Below are 18,788 nucleotides of genomic sequence, written 5' to 3' on the forward strand. Positions count from 1 at the left end.
ACTGACAGGTGGGTCAAAGATGGGGATTTAAGGTGGCTCGGGGATTTGTGTGAGGCCCGATAGCCAGCCCCTTCTTTCACCCTGATGCAGTGAAGTTTTCAGCGCATGATGATGTGTGTGAGAGCAAGGGAATTAAAGAGAGTGAGAGAGAGACTTTGCTTAAAGTTGTGTGAGTGTCTGTGTGTGCATGGGTGAGTTTTAGCACAATCTTCAATGAGCACAGCTGTGTCGGTGTCTGGATGTGTTGTTCTTGTGGTCCGTGGAGAGAAAGAGCCCTTGCAGGTCTGCCGACAACCACCATCCTCCTGCCTGTCTCTCTCTTTCTGTCTCACTTTCTCTGGTTTATAGCAACAGGCAGTTGTGTGACCAGGAATATGGCTGATAATAAAAGTGTTATTCCTGTTCTCTCATCTCCACAAAAGATTGTGCATAATTAACTTTTCATGTCATATTTTCTTTTTCATTGAATTGTTTTGTCCATGGTTTTTGAGGATGAAGTCATGCCTAATTTGTTTACTTTCTGCCAAAATACAGAAATTCAGTTTGATTCGATGGAACCTTGACATCAACAACAACAGATATGGCAAGTGTTTTCTAACCATTTTAAAAGCTGACAAGTCTATTTGTTTTGTGATGATTTGCTTATCATTTCCTTTTTTTTTAAGAACGGAACTGTGACCCATTTTTGAGTCCCGATCCACCAGTTGCTGCTGCTCATGTAATATTGCCCTTAATAATTACTAGAAATACTTTCTTAATAATCCTTTGCAGCATTGAGGGTTTAATGCAGTTTGACAGAGCTCAAGGGATTTGTGCTCTAGACCCTCAAAGGCTTCCCGAGTGTCATAACCCTTTGTGTAAAGCCTTTTAATGGAAAGGACTGCATTGTAAGGCAGGAGAGAGAATCACTGAACACTTAGGGGAGGAGAGCCACATTTTCGGTGACTCTAAGCTGAAAACAGCCATACAAATGTTATTTTCTTAATCAAATAACTGTATTTTACTATTAAGATTATAAATACACTTCTCTCCACCTGAAATGATGAATAGAGCTTTTGGTTTGAAAGTATTATTTTGTAATAGTCAAGATTTTATTGAAAAAGTGAATAAATAAACAATAGAATTAGCAAAATCTAAATTGCAAACCATACATACACAAGATATATAAAAAAATGAAAGACAGTAACACTTTACAATAAGGTCCAAATATATCACTAAATGTTGAAATGAATATTGATTAAGATTAATTAATTAATTAATAAATGCTTTAAAAGTATTTTTCGTTGTTTTAAGTTCATTTTAATAAATGATAAACACTACATAAAACAGTGTGAATATTTAAAATGTGTGTGTGTGTGTGTGTGTATATATATATATATATATATATATATATATATATATATATATATATATATATATATATATAGAATAGGAAATCCAAAAGAACTGCATTTATTTGAAACATTCTGCACTGCCTTTACTGTCACTTTTGATTCATTTAATGTGTCCTTCTTGAATTAAAAAATTGTTTTACCCCAAACATTTGACTGGAAGTGTATTTGTATATTATAAATAAATGTAAATACACTGAAAGGTAGAGTTATAGCTATGGGTATTTCATCTCTACCTATATTTAGTAATACTGATAATAATACTGTGTCCTGTGTCCTGACTGCAAACACTTCTCTTCGGAAATGTTCCCATACCACTAGCTCAGTATAATCCTATGATCTATCAAATATAACTTTTTTTAGCTCTGTTACATGCTAGACCTCCCACGCAATAATACAGAGTTTTCTCATTGTGTGGTTTTCTCCAGAAAGCCTGTAAAATCTGAGAAAATCGATCCAAACAAGCCTTAATTCTGTCATTAGGTGAGAGAGAGCCGCTCTGTGATTGGCTGCCCGTCTGCTCCATATTCAGAGGTGCTGGATGAGGCAGAAGGCCCGCTGGGAAAATGGTGTTGTAATCAGGAGCCGGCTGTGCTGCCTGATCAGGTATGAAGTCAGCTTCCACCTTCCTCAAATTCCTTCCTCATCTTCCTCTCGTCTCACTCGTGTGGAGCCTGTTCTCAGGTACCATTACACTATATGACCGCGAGCTGTTGATAGCTGGAGAAATGAGGCTGTGAGAGAATGTATGTGTGGGGTTTGGGGGAGTATGAGATGTTAGTGCTAGTTAGTTGGGTGGGGGTACTTTTTTGTTCCCACATTTGATTATTCAGGTTGGTTGAACTAAATTTCTGAACCCATAAAATTCGGATCCCCTTTGGGGGCTATTTACATATATTTCAATCCCCCCCTGCTACAGTCTCCCCAGCTTCTGTCTTCTCCCTCCGAATGGGAAAAAAGAGGACAGAGCGACCAGGCCTGTCGGGTCTTTAAGATGTCACTGTGGTGTGAAATATAGGCGAACAAGCAGGGCTTTGAAACTCAAACTGAACCCACCCTCCAACCCCCCACACAAACACACACACACACACACCTTCTGTTTCTCCCTCATACACAACACAACAGACCACCCCACTCTCTCCATGCCGTCTTAGTTGGTGAGCACTGTGCCCACTGTGACAGATCCATCTCTGGGGTGGTGTGTATGCTTGTGTGCCCACATGTGACAGTGTGTTTGTGTGTTCAGTAGGCTGGTGGGGTCCAGGCACCAGACGCAGATGTTTGGGAAGGGACTGGCGGGGATGCACCTGTAGTCACTCCATCATGTGCCAAAGCCTCTGGCATCACTTAAAGTATTGATAAAAAACAAAATTTGGTTAATGTGTCTATATATATTATTTTTATGTATATTTTACTGCAGTTTTTAGCATTTTATTTGAGTTTTAAATTAAATTGTATTAATTGAAATACCTTTAAACCGTTTTGAGGCCCCCTTAAACATTTGCTAAAGCCCCTTAAAGTGGTTCCCAGCTCCCTGATTATATATAATGTATACTATGTACTATTTAGTATGGGGTAGTCCCTCATTTTAGTGAGATGTGTTTGTTGTTGTTGGTAATGCCAGTGTTTAAGTTAAAAGATGTTTTTTTTTGGACGTTTGGAAACCGTAACTCACCGTTAATTTTACATAACACAAACACATGTCTCCATGGATTGATTTGTCAAGGGGGCGTGAAATAGTTTAATTGTTTCAAATGAACATACTCGCGCCCCCGCATTGTGGATTAATTTTCTGCCCAAAGTCTCAGAGGGCCAGGTCTTATAATTCAACATGGGCCCGGTGCCCGACGGCCCACTGGAGAGATAAAGAGAACACATATGTAGCCAGGCTCAGTCACGCTCCAGTTGAGCCATCGCCGCACAGAGAGTTACAGCCGGCATGATGGGAACACTTGTTTGTTTAGGGTTGTTTTTCTGCCGAGTGCCATGGTCTGGTTGGATGGCACTTGTTTTGTGCGCTCCATCTGTGTATGTGTGTGTATGTGTTTGGTAAGTATCAGGAGGCTGGTGAGGGTGGTAGTTGGTGCGTGGGGGGGGGGGGGGGTTGTCAGGGTGGCATTTAGTCAAACAGTGTTCCTGGCCCCCAGTATCACCCCCACCCTCCCCCAGTCCCCCCAGCTTGGCCGTGTTCGCTCCCCAGTGCGCAGGCAGAATGCAGCGTCAGGAGCCCGAGCACTGAGCTCCCATTGTGTATGCTAAGCAAAGCGGAATGGCCGGGTGACAAAAGAGGGAGGAGTGGGGCTCAGGGCATACAAAGCCTGGGGGAGGGAAGGGATGGGGGGGGGGGGGGGGGCGTTCTGCTGCTGAGGGCTAAATAGAACCACTCAGCCCCCCAAACCCCATCCATAACCTCTGTCCCCACCTCCGAACAACGCACACCCCTCTTTCCCATTCCAAACCCTCTGGAGAAATGGGTGTCCACTATATGGGCAGAGCTGCAAACTTAAGCAGTCATGCTTGAGATTCATTTTGCACTATTTGGAACAGTAAAATAGGGTAATGCACAAAGTTTTAAAATGCATGGTTTCAAATAGAAAAATAAATTAAGTAATACTTGTTCTCAGCAAAGATTAATTAAATTGATCAAAATGGGCAGTTGAAACATTTCAGATCTATTTTCCGAACAAATGCTAATAAAATCATCAAATAATTTTTTTTTTTTACATTGATACTGTGATACTAAAACTGATAAGAAATGTTTCTTGAGCAGCAAATCAGCATAATATAAATTATTTCTGAAGGATCATGTGACACTGAAGACTGGAGTAAAGATGCTGAAAATTCAGATTTGCAATCGCAGGAATAAATCACATTTTAAAATATATTACTATCGAAATCAGTTATTTCAAATTGTAATTTTAAATTTTACTGATCAAAACACTTCTTTAAAAAACAAAAGCAAAAAACAGCTCCAACCTCAATATTTAACAGCAACTTAATTTCTCATAAATTGGGGTTTTTATATCTCATAATTATGACTGTTTTGCATGCTTACATGTTGGCATTACTCCAGTATATGCTTTTCGGTTTTATTTTGTCAGGAATTGTTGTGTGAGTCTAATTTATATAAAATTTCCAGCAGGGCCTGTAACAAATGCAGTTTTACTTTGCCATACGGGGTTTATGCATATATGGTGTAATTGCGAATAAAAGCTGATTTGACTTGATATTGCTTGTCTTGCAGAGTCTTGGACCCCGGGTGTACCTAAGCCACTATACCATTCATGTCATCCATTGGGCGTCTCTGAGTGCTTTTCTCAGTGATGATGTTCAAGTTAACATGCGAATGGCCTGTAGTCATGAAGAGCTCTGAATCTGCCCTGTGGGCTGGAAGTTCACAAAGCCAGGGGCAGGTCTTTGATGAACCTCTTCCTTGTTCTGCCCTCTCAGATGCAAGGTAACCTCAGCACATCAAAGAGAGACTCCATACAGAGTCCACTTGATGCTTTTATCCCCCCAAACACATACTCGCACTGCCCACCTCCACTTACGCACACATACACAGGTCAGCGCATACACTTTACATTAAAAAAATAAAGAAATACGAATCACCCATCACAATTGTTTGGCTATCTACTGGTCTCCTTGCCCTCTGTTTGTCCCGGTGCTGTAGGAAGTGGCTCGCTGGGTGACTTTTGTGATGTGAAATGAAAGGGAAGGTTTGCATTTGCTGCAGTAAAACCATCGGGGCAACCATTCAGGTGCCCAAGACGACATGCGACAGAAAGAAAGACGCCACTACACAAAGGTGTGTATGTGTGCCGGGCCAGAGGTGAGCCTGAATGTCTCTTGTCAGCCTAGCGTTCTCCCGGCAGGCATGACCTGTGGAGTCATTATCCCTCCAGGTAAATCACCTCGCAATCAGTGTGTCTGAAGCCCCCTGCTCTCCAGATGATTCCCCTGCTGATTGGCCTAACTGGACTCCTGTCTGAGGAACGATTACCCTTGCATTGTTTTCTTTATGGCACATAGATTGAGCTGTTGTTAGCATTCGCTTGCAGGGAGGAGGCAGCATGTGTGAGGCCGGGATGTGAGGATGTGCTCTGAGGTCGCTCTCTCTGCGCTTGATAAGAGTAACAGGAAAAGCATAGGTGAGCTTTTATTCTAATGACTTTGAATGAGTCCTTGAAATGGCAAACTATGATTTCTTGAACAGGAAATTGCAGCCAAGTTGGTCGAGCTTATGGCCAGATTCATCAACGGTGAACCTGGAGAATGAAATGATCAAGAAATAGTTGGAGCGTTGTTAGTGAGATTATTCGGCATTGTCTCAGGGCACTACTTAGACAATACTTTGCAAATTAGCTTTTAAAAGCCTGAGTTCCAGTAGTGGTCAAGCCTTTTTGTATTGATGTTTACCACTTTCGACCTAAACACAAGAAGATATATTTTCAATGCCACTCATGAGCTTGATTTTCCGTGTTGGGTTTCTCTTCTCTATTGGTAAATTGGATGCATTTTGATTTCTGTGATTAACTGTAGGTGAATGAGCATTTATATGCATACAGAATCCAGAGGTCTCATATGGCACTGAAGGATTCCAGTATTCAAAATTTAATTTGAACTAATTTAAAAAAATAAAGAAGAAATAATATTACATAATAAATATTAAAATAAAACATTCTGCTCTATCTGTAGGTATGTAACAAATTAAATCAGTACCTTTATAACATGTTTTGTTACTCTTTGTACAGTTGGTCACAGTTAGAGTGTTGGTCACAGTCTTGTTTCTACTGAAGCTCAAGATGCTGGGGAAACTTTTACATTTAATGTGTGCACAAAAAATGAAGACGCTTTGGAATTCATAATTATTTTCACCCAAATTTAAAAGTGTTTTCATTACTGGTCTCAGACATGTGAACCCTATAGTACATGAACATTTACATTTATTCGTTTAGCAGATGCTTTTATGCAAAGCGACTTACAATACCAAGTAATACCAAGTTTCTGGCTTTTTTTCCCCTCTTTTTTATGCTGTTGTTTATGATGTAGTCACGTGGTGACGAAAGAGATGAGTAATATTTAAATACATGTACATTTCAAAACAGCCTCCTCTAACTTAGTTTCATATTCACTCAACACTTAAAACTGAGTCTTGTAATCTTGCTGAAATGTAATTATCTGCATATTTCTTGCAAGTATATACGCCACAGGACAGGGTGTTTCCACAAAAGGAGTAAACGGCGAAGAGCTGCTTCAAAGAAAGAGGGTCTACACTTTATTATAAGGATTATGTATTCATTATGAATGTTTGTAGCCCTTCCGTCTTTCATCTTTCATATGCTCATAAAAGTGTGTGGAAAAGTCTCTCTCTATGTGTGTGTGTGTTTTTATGTTTGGGAAGGGGGGCCAGGGACATCAGGCTGGCTGTGTGAGGGAGTGTGTGTTTAAGAGAGGGCAGAAACCTGAGGCCACTGTGAAGCTGTGGAGACAAAGGGAGATCCACGTGAGACTCAGGCACATGCAGGCTTGGCTTACCTGCTCACCTGCTCTACCTCCTCCATGAACTTTTGGCCCTGAGAGCACAACCTGCAGCCTCTTGCCACTGGAGGCCACACCCTGTCTCCCTCACTTCCTCTCGCCCCCTCCGTTTCTCCTCTCCCGTCTCTCTCTTCTGACCCCTCTATTCTCCTTCTCCATTCACCCCTTCATTTCCCAGCCACTTCTCTTTCCCTAGGCTGCTCTCTCACCGTCCTCTCTGTTGCGTGTTTCTTTGTTGGTCCGTCCCTCTGTCCACTTCCCTCACATTTCTTCCTCCTCAGAGTCAGTGAACCTCATACTCTCTCTCTTTCGTAATCCCCAGTTCCCCAGTCGTCCTTATCTGTTGCATTCGTTCTCACTGGACAAACCTGACTTTCAGGTCTCGTTCATGGGTAATATCAACTGTAAATGCGCTGGCGAGAGAGAGATGAAGAGGTTGTGTTGAGTTTGGGCTCCTGGGTGGGGCTAAAATGCCACACAGCTGAGCAAACCTGGGCCACCACAACAACATTTTGTGTTTTCTTTTTTAATCCACACTTTCTCTCGGATGTCTGTTTGAGGAAGGAGTAGGAGGAGGAATGTACCAGACCCATTATGGGAAAATAATAGACTGAATGCTGATGGTTTTCTCTCTTTGTTAGTTTTCACCTAGAGTACATGAAGCAGGGCACAGACATCACAAACACAGAGCTTCTGCATCTGGTTCACATGAAAGGCCTGTGTATGGCTGAGGTAAACACGCCATGAATGAAAGGCCAGATTGACATCACGCTGCTTTGAAGTATTGTACAGATAGTTGGGAAGTGTAGGAAGTTTAGGATCACCATCCATTCACGTGGGGATTATTGCCTTTTTAGATTAATACTTTTTTTTATTTATTTTTTTCCTTAAAGACAGCAAAGGATTTTGAAAATATCAAAGCAAAATATCTATCTATCTATCTATCTATCTATCTATCTATCTATCTATCTATCTATCTATCTATCTATCTATCTATCTATCTATCTATCTATCTATCTATCTATCTATCTATCTATCTATCTATCTATCTATCTATCTATCTATCTATCTATCACTTCTCTATCTATCTATCTATCTATCTATCTATCTATCTATCTATCTATCTATCTATCTATCTATCTATCTATCTATCTATCTTTCTATCTATCTATCTATAACTTCTCTTTCATATCTATCTATCTATCTATCTATCTATCTATCTATCTATCTATCTATCTATCTATCTATCTATCTATCTATCTATCTATCTATCTATCACCTGTCTGTCTGTCTGTCTGTCTGTCTGTCTATCTATCTATCACTTCTCTATCTATCTATCTATCTATCTATCTATCTATCTATCTATCTATCTATCTATCTATCTATCTATCTATCTATCTATCTATCTATCTATCTATCTATCTATCTATCTATCTATCTATCACCTATCTATCACCTGTCTGTCTGTCTGTCTGTCTGTCTGTCTGTCTGTCTGTCTGTCTATCTATCTATCTATCTATCTATCTATCTATCTATCTATCTATCTATCTATCTATCTATCTATCTATCTATCTATCTATCACCTGTCTGTCTGTCTGTCTGTCTGTCTGTCTGTCTGTCTGTCTATCTATCTATCTATCTATCTATCTATCTGTCTGTCTATCTATCTATCTATCTATCTATCTATCTATCTATCTATCTATCTATCTATCTATCTATCTATCTATCTTAAGATACAAGACACATTCAATAGAGAGAGTTAATATGGGTTTAGTCAGCATGGTTGCTTGTTTTTGCAGTTCATTCATGGCATACATTACTTCATTCATCAAAATAAACAGTACAAACAGGATGGTTTCCACAAAATGTAGCCTGTGAAACTGCTGTTTTGTGTTTGGATGCTCAAAGGCTAACTCTCTGTTTGGGTGTGGGTCACTTCCTGATCTTTCTGCAGGTGGAGGCCTGACAGACGTGCCAGTCCTGCTGCCAACTGTCCTCCACCTCAGCCTGCAGACATGGCTTAATACTCACTCACACACACACACACACACACACACACACACACACACACACACACACACACACACACACACACACTTATGCAGACTTACACATGCATAGTTATTTCAACCTCATCTTTAAAATCACTCAATCATGCACCCGTGCCACAAACATAAATACTCACCCAACTACACAGACTACTGAAAACATGCATGATTGCCAGCCTGTCAGCCACATCATATGTCAACTACCTCCCATGATTCCCAGGCTGTCACACATGATCTCACACAGACCTGTTGGTGCATTAAGGACATCAGACAAGAATGCAGATACCCAAAAGCAATACGTAGTGTTAGATAACTATTTTTAAACTCTTACTATCGTGCTCTCTCTCTTATGTGAACACACCCATTTCTATTACATAAAACACCTTACTCAGCCCCCTTTCCCCCACCCTGGCCATGCATGAAAGATGAATGACAGCTTACATGTTCCTATCAGAATCCGGATTTGAGAAATGACTCTATCAACACATCCCTCCCTCCGTCCTCACACGTCACAGCATGCAATGAGCAGTGCGTGAGGACAGCCTGTGTTATAATTGCATGTTACATACCTGTTCAGGGTGTTCTCATACTGAAGATAACACAGAGAGTGTGTAAAGGGAAAGGCTATATGCTAACAGTATTGAGTGTTATTCTTCTTGCTTTATTGAGAGTGACTTTCCATTTTATGTTTACCATAATAATATGTATACCCTAATAATATATATAATATAATAATATATAATAATATAATATACTCTGAAAAAAATTGCAACCTAAAAATGGTAACATCTAAATTAACTGGTTTTATTTAAGTTGAAATATTATTAAATATTACTGAATCATAATGTAATAGGGACTGAACTTTTTATTTTATTTTATTTAACTTTAAGTCAAGTAGAAAATACACTTGAAGGTAATAATTATAGGTTAACAATTGTTACCGTGTACCAGTCAAAAGTGTATAATATATTTGTAAAAGCAATTAAATTTATTTATTTCTATTTCACATAAATGGTGTTTTCTTGAACTTTCTATTCATGAACCAATTCTGAAGAAATTGTATCACGGTTTCCACACAAATATAAAAAAGCAAAAAAAAAAGTTTTTTGAATTATTTTTTTAACACTGATAACAATAACCATTATTACTAAATCAGCACCAACAATAATTGATAATAATTGAGCACCAAATCAGCATAGAATGATTTACGTCACACGGAAGACTGAAATAATGATGCTGAAAATTCAGCTTTATACCATACAAGAATAAATTAAATCTTAAAACATAGATGTGTAGATTTTTTTTATTATTATGTGTATTTAATTATAAGAATTATTCAAACACAGAGATATACTGTAAAATTAAAAATGTATTATTTATATAATAATATATATATATATATATATATATATATATATATATATATATATATATATATTTTTTTTTTTACAGAACAGTAAAAACAACGTTACAACAATGATATATTTGCCCATACATGTTGAAATGTCCTGTGGTCTGCCTTCAGCCTCAATACATGCATCCTCATTTTAATAGTAATTATTTTGATGGAAGTTGTTGTGATTCTTCAACACACATATTTTTTTGTAAAATGGCACAGTGTGGGGTGTACACCCAACATGAGTCAGTTAAATTTGTTTGCTTTTGCTTCAAAACTAATTTCTGGATAAAACTGCACGTACGTGCATGCAGTTCTGTATGTTTGTTTTGGTGTGCATAGCTGCGCTACGAACAAAGTTGTGACTATAAGCAATAAGATTTGATTCCATGGGTGGGTAAGAGCGTGTGCATCAGTGCAGCTTTTGTCTGAGCATGCATCTGTGCGTGTGAGCATGCATGTGTGTGTTGTGTTTGAGTGTGTATGCATTTTGTGGCCTCTGGGTCTTCCTGTGAGTCATTCTCATGAGGTAAACCCCAGTAAAGCTGTCCTAGTCCTCTCTAATTCCTCATTAGCTCACGGCAGGCTGTCTCAGGGGGATTTGTGCTGCCTGTGTGAGTGTGTGTCCGGGTGTGTGTTAGTTTGAGCCCATGCGGTCTGAACGTGGAGAACCACAGGGCCTCTCTGTGGGAGACTGCTGTGAGCCAGGTGTGTGTCCGCTGGCAGGTGCTTGTGTGAGGGGGAGGAAGTGTTTAAACGAGCTCATTGGGTGGGTCGGCACAGCGGTGCATTAACTAGATCACAGTTTGGGATGTTCTTCTCGGCTTATAAACTGTTGGTGTATTATAGCCTGTTTAAACACTTCTCTGGGACGTTCTCATGGCGTTAACCCTCACAAAAAAGTAGTCATGTTATTAGGTGGTCATGTTATTAGTTGGTCATACTGAATAATAATCATATTCATCAGATTACTTTTTTAGCATGTTTTCCTTTGTAAAGGACTTTTGAAACCAAGCAGTTCCTCAGCAGTGAATGATGCACCATTGAAATCAGAAATGTTTTACAGGTCGATGATGGCAAAGTTACACCTCTATTTTTAAATGCACTGAGCTCAACAAAACAGGTGAGCCAGATTTGTATATTCAGTGTTCATTTGATATTATTCTGTTTGTCTGGTGTGTAAAGGGTTTCTGTTACTGTTTGCTTTTGTCAGGGACACTAAGCCCCCCTCTAACTGGGATCAACTGTCTGCCTGCATGGTGGACGAGCTGCATCCTGCCCACTGCACCCAATTCACAGAGAAATGTACTCAAATCTTACAGGTATTTAATTTGTGAACATGAAATTAATCGGCCAACCCAAGGGTCTTCAGAAAAGGACATATGTATAAACGTTTCATTTTAAGCCTGCCTGTAATACTGTGTGTGTGTATAGGAACATATTTATGCATGCATTTATTTGTTGTGATGCTAAAATATTGGGTCACACTTCAGTCCCATAAGTTTAATGGTTTAAAATAATGCATTGAGCAATGCATTTGTTACAGTATTTATTAATCGAATCTGTTAACGTTAGTTGATAAAAATAAAACAGTTCATTGTTATTCAATAATTTTGACAAATACTGCATTTGATTTGAATAGCTGATGTATTAGTAAACGTTGAAATTAACATTAACTCATAAGATCAATTTCACTGTTAGTTCGATTTCATTAATAAACTATTGTAAAGTGTTCCAACAGAAGTATAGTTTTACTTAATACACTTTAATTATCGAAAGATAACCAAACATTTAGCTAAACCATAGCTTTGGCTGGAATTAACTTAATTTTGTGTTTTTCATTTTTGACAAAAAAAAAAAAAGTCAAATAATAACTGACATCAGAGGTCACAGACCCCCTGTTGAAAATCCCAAACTTATTTTCGAATACAAATGGTTAACATTAAAACATAGTTTTGGTGTTTACAACTATAAATGATCAGGCAAGATGCTCCTCTAAATCATTTCTGCTCTCTTTAGCGCCTGCCAGTGGCAATATGTGGAAGCGCATTACTAGAGAGATTTCTCCTGAGCTCTCCATAGCACGAGCAGCAGCCAAAATGTGTTTCTGAATGTGCTTTTATACTTGGTACTTTCCTCTGTAAAATCAGAGAAAATAGTTATTATAATTGATATGTTTCATTTTTTATGGGTTTGATATTTATATGACACATTTGTATTTAAGCAGTTACCTGGGCACTCCTGTAATATTAGGGAAGTGCATTTACTGTAACAGAGGACTCATTCTTCCCTTCAGTCAGTCCACATGAAGTGCTCATATAAGTATCTGTAAGGTGTGATTTTTTTTTTAAAACCCCCATCTTTTCAGTTGTATTCTGCCTTTTTTTCAGTCTGTATTGTCAGACATCTGCGTGTTTGCTGATAATTGAGTAATTACCTGTATGAGATAGCACTCCTGCCGGGAAACACTGCTAATCTCACTGACTGGCCTTCCCCGCAGAACAGCGTTTAGCTCAGTTAGAGGCTAAATGCTCAGTTTAGCTGCACAATTTAATGTGTGCATGTGTGTTTGAATGATCGCTCTCATTTCTGCCTGCATCAAATGAAGGCAGACGCAGGGAACGGTGTTTTGAACAATTTCCTTTTCTCAAAGGCTGTTTTGCACGACGGCTTACAGATGATAAAATGATAATGGCGACAATTTAGGGAATGTTTTTTTTTCTTTTCTCAGTGCTTTTCTCTGGAAGGGGCTTGGAATGTCAGCAAAGTGGTTGTAAAGTCCAAGTAAATGCAGTAAACTCTCCTAGTGAAAACTTGTGTAAATCAGCTTCTGTATAAATGATTTGCCACTGATGAAAAAGTTTATGTTCTATCAGATGTTTCTGGCAGTCACATAAACTGTGAATTGTAATTGACCATAGTGGGCATGTCTTTTGGAATGACAATCTCACAAAATAGCATTATTGTCTTGTTTTTGGAGGAAAAAAAAATGTGTGAATATCCTTAAAACAACACCATTTAATTCAGAATGCATCTTTATGGTTTAAATATGGTTTACTTACTCCAATTGGCGATTTGTAGCAAATTTACTAAATTTGCATGGATTTATGTATAATATAATAAATAAATAATAATAAATCTTTTTTCACTTTTTAAAAAAAGATTTTCACTTTAAAAAAACTATCTAAAATAATATTGTAATTCAATATTGCTGCTTCATTACTAAGCTATACTATACAATATTTGACTGTATATAAATAATATATTTTAAAAAATACAAATTTTACCTAAATGTATCAAAATCTAGTGAGGTTATATAAAAACAGACAGTTTTGCTTCCCAGGTACTGATTGAAGGATGATTAGATTTTTTCTTTCTTTTGCTGAAAAATAAGATAAGGCAAGGCAAGGCAAGTTTATGTATATAGCACATTTCGTACACAATGGTAATTCAAAGTGCTTTACATAAAAGAAAGTAAAATAATAATGAAGAAAAATAAAATGAAGAATAAAACAAGCAATTTTAAAACTTTTAAAATTATTACAAAAATGGACTTATTTAAAATGAATTTAAAAGAGTTAGAAAAGGATTTTACATTAAAAAAAAAAGATAACAAAAACTTACATAGAAAATGTTGGTTTTTAGAGAATCTTTTTGCTAAACCTTTTGGGATTCTCTTTATTCCAGGGGGCCTTTTTTTAAACACACTCACAATGATCATATACATGTATCCTAATTTAATTATACCTTTTGCACAATAATCTAATCCATTTCTACAAATAAACATTGATTAATCCCTTTGTTTTATAAAAGGTTTGTGCCCATAAGGACAGCAAAACATCCACACACACAAATCTATGCAGTCCTCTGGTATTTGTTAATCTTTTTTTCAAATCCCTGCAGGTCCTGGAACAAGACTGAAACCGGAACAGACCTGAATATTCAGTTACAGATGCGTTTTCATGCGATTGTCCAAAAGGGGGGCAAGAAGCTGTAAATGATATGCCATGAGGAGATCATATTAATATAACACACACACACAAGCATACCAACACACAAACAAACACACACAGACACACTCAAAAATAATCTCCCAGTACTTCTGTTGCATTCCCACAAGAGTCACACCCAGTCAGAACAGTAACATGAGAGCGTGTTTCACAGGGTCACTGCATGCATGGAAATGACAGGACGCTCCGAGGTGGAAAACAAACCGATCGATATCTCCTCCACCAAACTCAGAGCGTTTGATTCTTGAGTTCGATTCAGAGCGATAGCGGATCTGAAGCACCCAGGGCAAGTCCCTAACACTGACGGCCCCGGTGGTTCGCCTGAGCGCTGGCACTCTGAAAGGGACAGCAATATCCACTGATGTAATGTGAGAGATAGTGATCTTTTATGTGCTGCTTTATAACTTGTGGGCGTAATGTGAGTTTGGGGGGCGTGAGGGGGTGATGAAGCAGTGTCGCTGGAATCCGCAGTGTTGTGAGAGCTTCATACCTTTCAGCTTCATTAAACCAATTTCACGCCGAGGTGAGCTAAGAGAGGAAACTCGGAGTCTCTGCCGCCGTAACAATGGCGCATTGAAGGGACGAGGCGAAAGTAAATTAGGTACCACTTCACAGACGGCAAATTAAAATCTGAAAGTTGGATAGGAAAAGTTGAGGGGGAGATGATTATGTCTTTATTGTGCTGCTCTCAATCTAAAAAACCCTACCCATCCTTTTAGCAACCACCTTTGCCCCCCACCCCCCAAGCCTCTCTGCTCAGAAGAAATAATGATCTATTTCTTGTGTGGTAATTGGTTTCTAAGATGCCCCTGCCATAAAAAAGCACCGATTTTGAATCGTGAAGCTACTCTTAGCCTTCCTTTCAATCACGTAATTTGGTTCTTATCAGTGAGATATGATATCCTGAGAGAATCGTATAAATTAAACATTAGTGTGAGTGCTTATTTTTGTACTGTCAATGTCATGTCCAGAGGTGCTCAGAGGTGTGATGTCTGTCAGGGCCTTTGCGTTAGAACCGATTCTTCATGTCCTTTAATTTTAAGACACTGTCAATGAAATTAAAGAAAAAAATAATAATTATCAGTGGTCTGTCTGTGTGTGTATGGCGTGGTGTGTGTACTGTGTGCTTTCTCTGAGGCAGTAGTAATGTGACCCTACAAAGAATAAAGGAGGCAGTGTAAACAGTGCGCAGTCATTAGCGGTGTGAAGTCAGACACTGACAGTAGCAGGAAGAGCGCTGAGCACTGTTCTCTGTGTACTGAACACTGGGCTGGGTGTTGGTCAGGGAGACCTCAAAAAACAAACTTTCACAGTTCTTAAAAATGTAGTTGAGCGTGGGGTAAGATGTGTCAGTAGGAAAGATACATCACTACATTAATTCAGCAAGCTGTATGTTGTCACATGACCACACATAGAAATACCGCGTCACATAGCTGCCTGGGATTGAAAAAAGTAACCATATTGTATTATATTTTTTTATGTCAGAAATGTTCTACATGGGAAGTACAATTAGTTTTAAGTAAAGAATAAATAAATAAATGTTTTTTTTTTAGTACAAATAGAAACATTTGAAAATCAAGATTTAGTGAAACAAAACATCACTATATAAAGTCTTGTTTACTGGTAAAATTATATATATATATATATATATATATATATATATATATATATATATATATATATATATATATATATATATATATATATATATATATATCTCAAAATGAATTGAAAAGGAAAATGTTTGGCAATGTGGTAAGAAAAATAAACTTACTACCATTACTACCATTTTTTTTTACCACTATATGCCATTAAATGTATTGTACTTGCCATGCAAAAAAAAAAAAAAAAAGAAAAAAAGAAAAAGAAACTTTAACACTATTACAATTGTTCAGTTTATATAATATCTTTATAGACATCATCATTACACATTTTATCCTCTTGACTAGAGGTAAACTTAAAAAGCGGCCCAGCTGACCCCATTCTCTAAACATTAAACCTCTCTTTATAAATAGTTGTTCGATTTTATTTGTTTGGCTTTAATGACTCTGTTTAGTCTGGGAATCCTCTACAGGAGCGTAATTGTTTTTGTCAATCTGTCTGTATTGTGAGATGCTCTCTGATGATCTGTCCTGTCTCTCAGGGCCTCACACACACTTTCACACCCTCACACAAAGCTCTGACAGCAGTAAGACTTTACTGCCCCTCGGCCCGCTGGCTTTACGAGGCAGACAGATCCCTCACGCTGTAAACCCATCAGTCAGGAACAAAGAGGGCAGGTGCGAGCCTGCCTCGAGTGCTCACCTGCACCCAGCGGGGGATGAAGCCCATTCAGCACACCCAAGAGGACATGCGTTCTTCTCCGCTCCTGAACTTCTGCGTTCCCAATCTGAAGGTCCTCACTTTTTTTGTTATCTACATCTTATCTGTGAAGAAACAGCTGCCACACAAAGGGTCCTGAGGAGATGAGAGTGCTCAGGATTACAGTCTGAAGAGAAGAACAGACAAATGATATAGAGATGACAGGTGGAACATCCCTAAATGCTCTCAAGACACGTTTTCATTTTTTCAAGCATTTGTCCGACCCTTTTAATAAGTGACATTTATAGTATACATTTTATACATTTATGCATTCCTTGGGAATCAAGCCATGCAAATAAAAAGCAAAAAAATAGCCTAGTGGTTAGAATACATGATGTTCAGGCAGGAGACAGTTTTGACTCCGATTGGTGTTTTTTTATGTCATAATTACCTGTCATCCTGTCAATACAATAGCAAAATCAGTTCCTAAAAACAAGCTATTGCAAAGAAATGATTTCACATATCTGTTGAATGCTACAATGTCAAAAAAGGTCTCCAATAGCTGGGGCACAATCCTCAAAAAGACAACTTTGTTCCTCATCTGCCCCTAAACAGTGCATATTAGTTACTTATATGTACCAAAAAAGGTCTTATTTAACTTTATAAATATTGTATCATATATGACACACAAGTTTCTAAGGCCTTTAAATTATAAACACAAACAAAACCTGTTTTACAAAAATGTCTTTTTGCCCAGTTTGTGCTCCTTTCTTTATCACGTATCACATATATATATATTCTACATCTTGCTATGAGCCGTAATAGCCTGATGCATCACATAAAAATGTTTTAATAAACTTGCTTAAAAACTTCAAATTCTTTTTGAAAATGTGAGATGGAACTGAATTTGGGTATTGGACCAAACAATTGTGAAAACCTTTTTAATAAGAGGCTGGTTAGACTTTAAATAACAGACAGGGTTAATTATTACTGCAATCCTGATTAAATTGGATTGGTCTTTTTAATAATTTATAGTTAAAATTGGATATAATATAAATGCTCGTCTGCCTGTTTGCTCATTAAGGGGGACGAGGACACATGTATGCAACAGGAAGCAGTTGGTCAGTTAGGCTGTCAGTGTGGTGAGCATGCAGAGAAGACACATGCAGGTTAACAGCAAGTCAATCAAACTCAGAGAGACAGGTGGACAGCATGCAGTCACATATTAAGGGGAGCAGGCAGGAAGACAGACAGACAGACGGACATACGCAGGCAGACGGGAAAGCCAGCAGACAGCGGGGGTAGGTGCCTGAGAGTCCGCTCTGTGGCAGAGTAACAGATGTGTGGTGAATCTTTAACTTTCCTCACTCCCCACTGTCACTGCATCTGTCCACAGCCTCTCTGGGTTAGTGTAGCCCCCTCCTGTGTGAAAAAAAACAACAATAAAAACCTATCAGTGCACTTATTGATTAGCCCATGGTGTCAGAGATGCTGATATTTAATGATCTCCAGGTCATGCTGTCGTTCTGCAGGTTAAACCGTTCATTGAGTGAAACGTTCAAACTAAAATCAATATCTTTCAGCCCAATCTGTTATCAAATCTTCAAATTGTCATTTATGTCGAATAATCTGTTAAATCAAATGTTTTGAATTAGAGTGCATTTATTCAATCAAGTAATCAAAATTTTCTATTTTAAAATATGTTTTAAAAAATTACTCCAGTCTTCAGTGTCACAGGATCCTTCAGAAATGATTCTCATATGCTGTGCCGATTTGGTGCTCAGGAAACATTTCTTCTTGTTATTATACAGTTGTACTGCTTAATATGTTTGTGCAAACTTTTTTCAGGATTCTTTGATAAAAAAAAGAAAGTTCAAAAGAACAGCATTTGTTTGAAATAGAAAACTTTTGCAACATTATAAAATGTATTTTGATGAGTCCTTATTGACAACCAAGCTTTTGAACAGTAGTGACTGGTTTTAAATAACAAAATGCATGTATAGATTTTGGACTATATTGATGTTAAATTAGAATATCTATTGATTTCAGATTATCTCAACTCAGACATAATTTTAATTAAGATTAAAAATCCATCAGTTAA

At 38.0% G+C, this 18,788-nt stretch overlaps 1 long non-coding RNA gene across 2 annotated transcripts in view; it reads left to right on the forward strand.

Annotated features, from left to right (window-relative positions):
- Positions 1-15,457, forward strand: part of LOC113113958 (uncharacterized) — a 32,795-nt gene extending 17,338 nt beyond the window's left edge. Inside the window, exons 2-6 of one of the 2 annotated variants that reach the window (XR_003293657.1) lie at positions 1,875-1,997; positions 4,636-4,848; positions 11,590-11,698; positions 13,108-13,194; positions 14,280-15,457. This is a non-coding gene — a long non-coding RNA (uncharacterized LOC113113958). Of the gene's footprint in view, positions 1-1,874; positions 1,998-4,635; positions 4,849-10,460; positions 11,699-13,107; positions 13,195-14,279 lie in introns of those variants that run through there. The other variant, XR_003293656.1, reaches the window with a different exon arrangement.
- The last annotated feature ends 3,331 nt before the right edge of the window (positions 15,458-18,788 follow it).

This window comes from Carassius auratus, chromosome 14, assembly GCF_003368295.1.
Source record: "Carassius auratus strain Wakin chromosome 14, ASM336829v1, whole genome shotgun sequence".
NCBI lineage: Eukaryota > Metazoa > Chordata > Actinopteri > Cypriniformes > Cyprinidae > Carassius > Carassius auratus.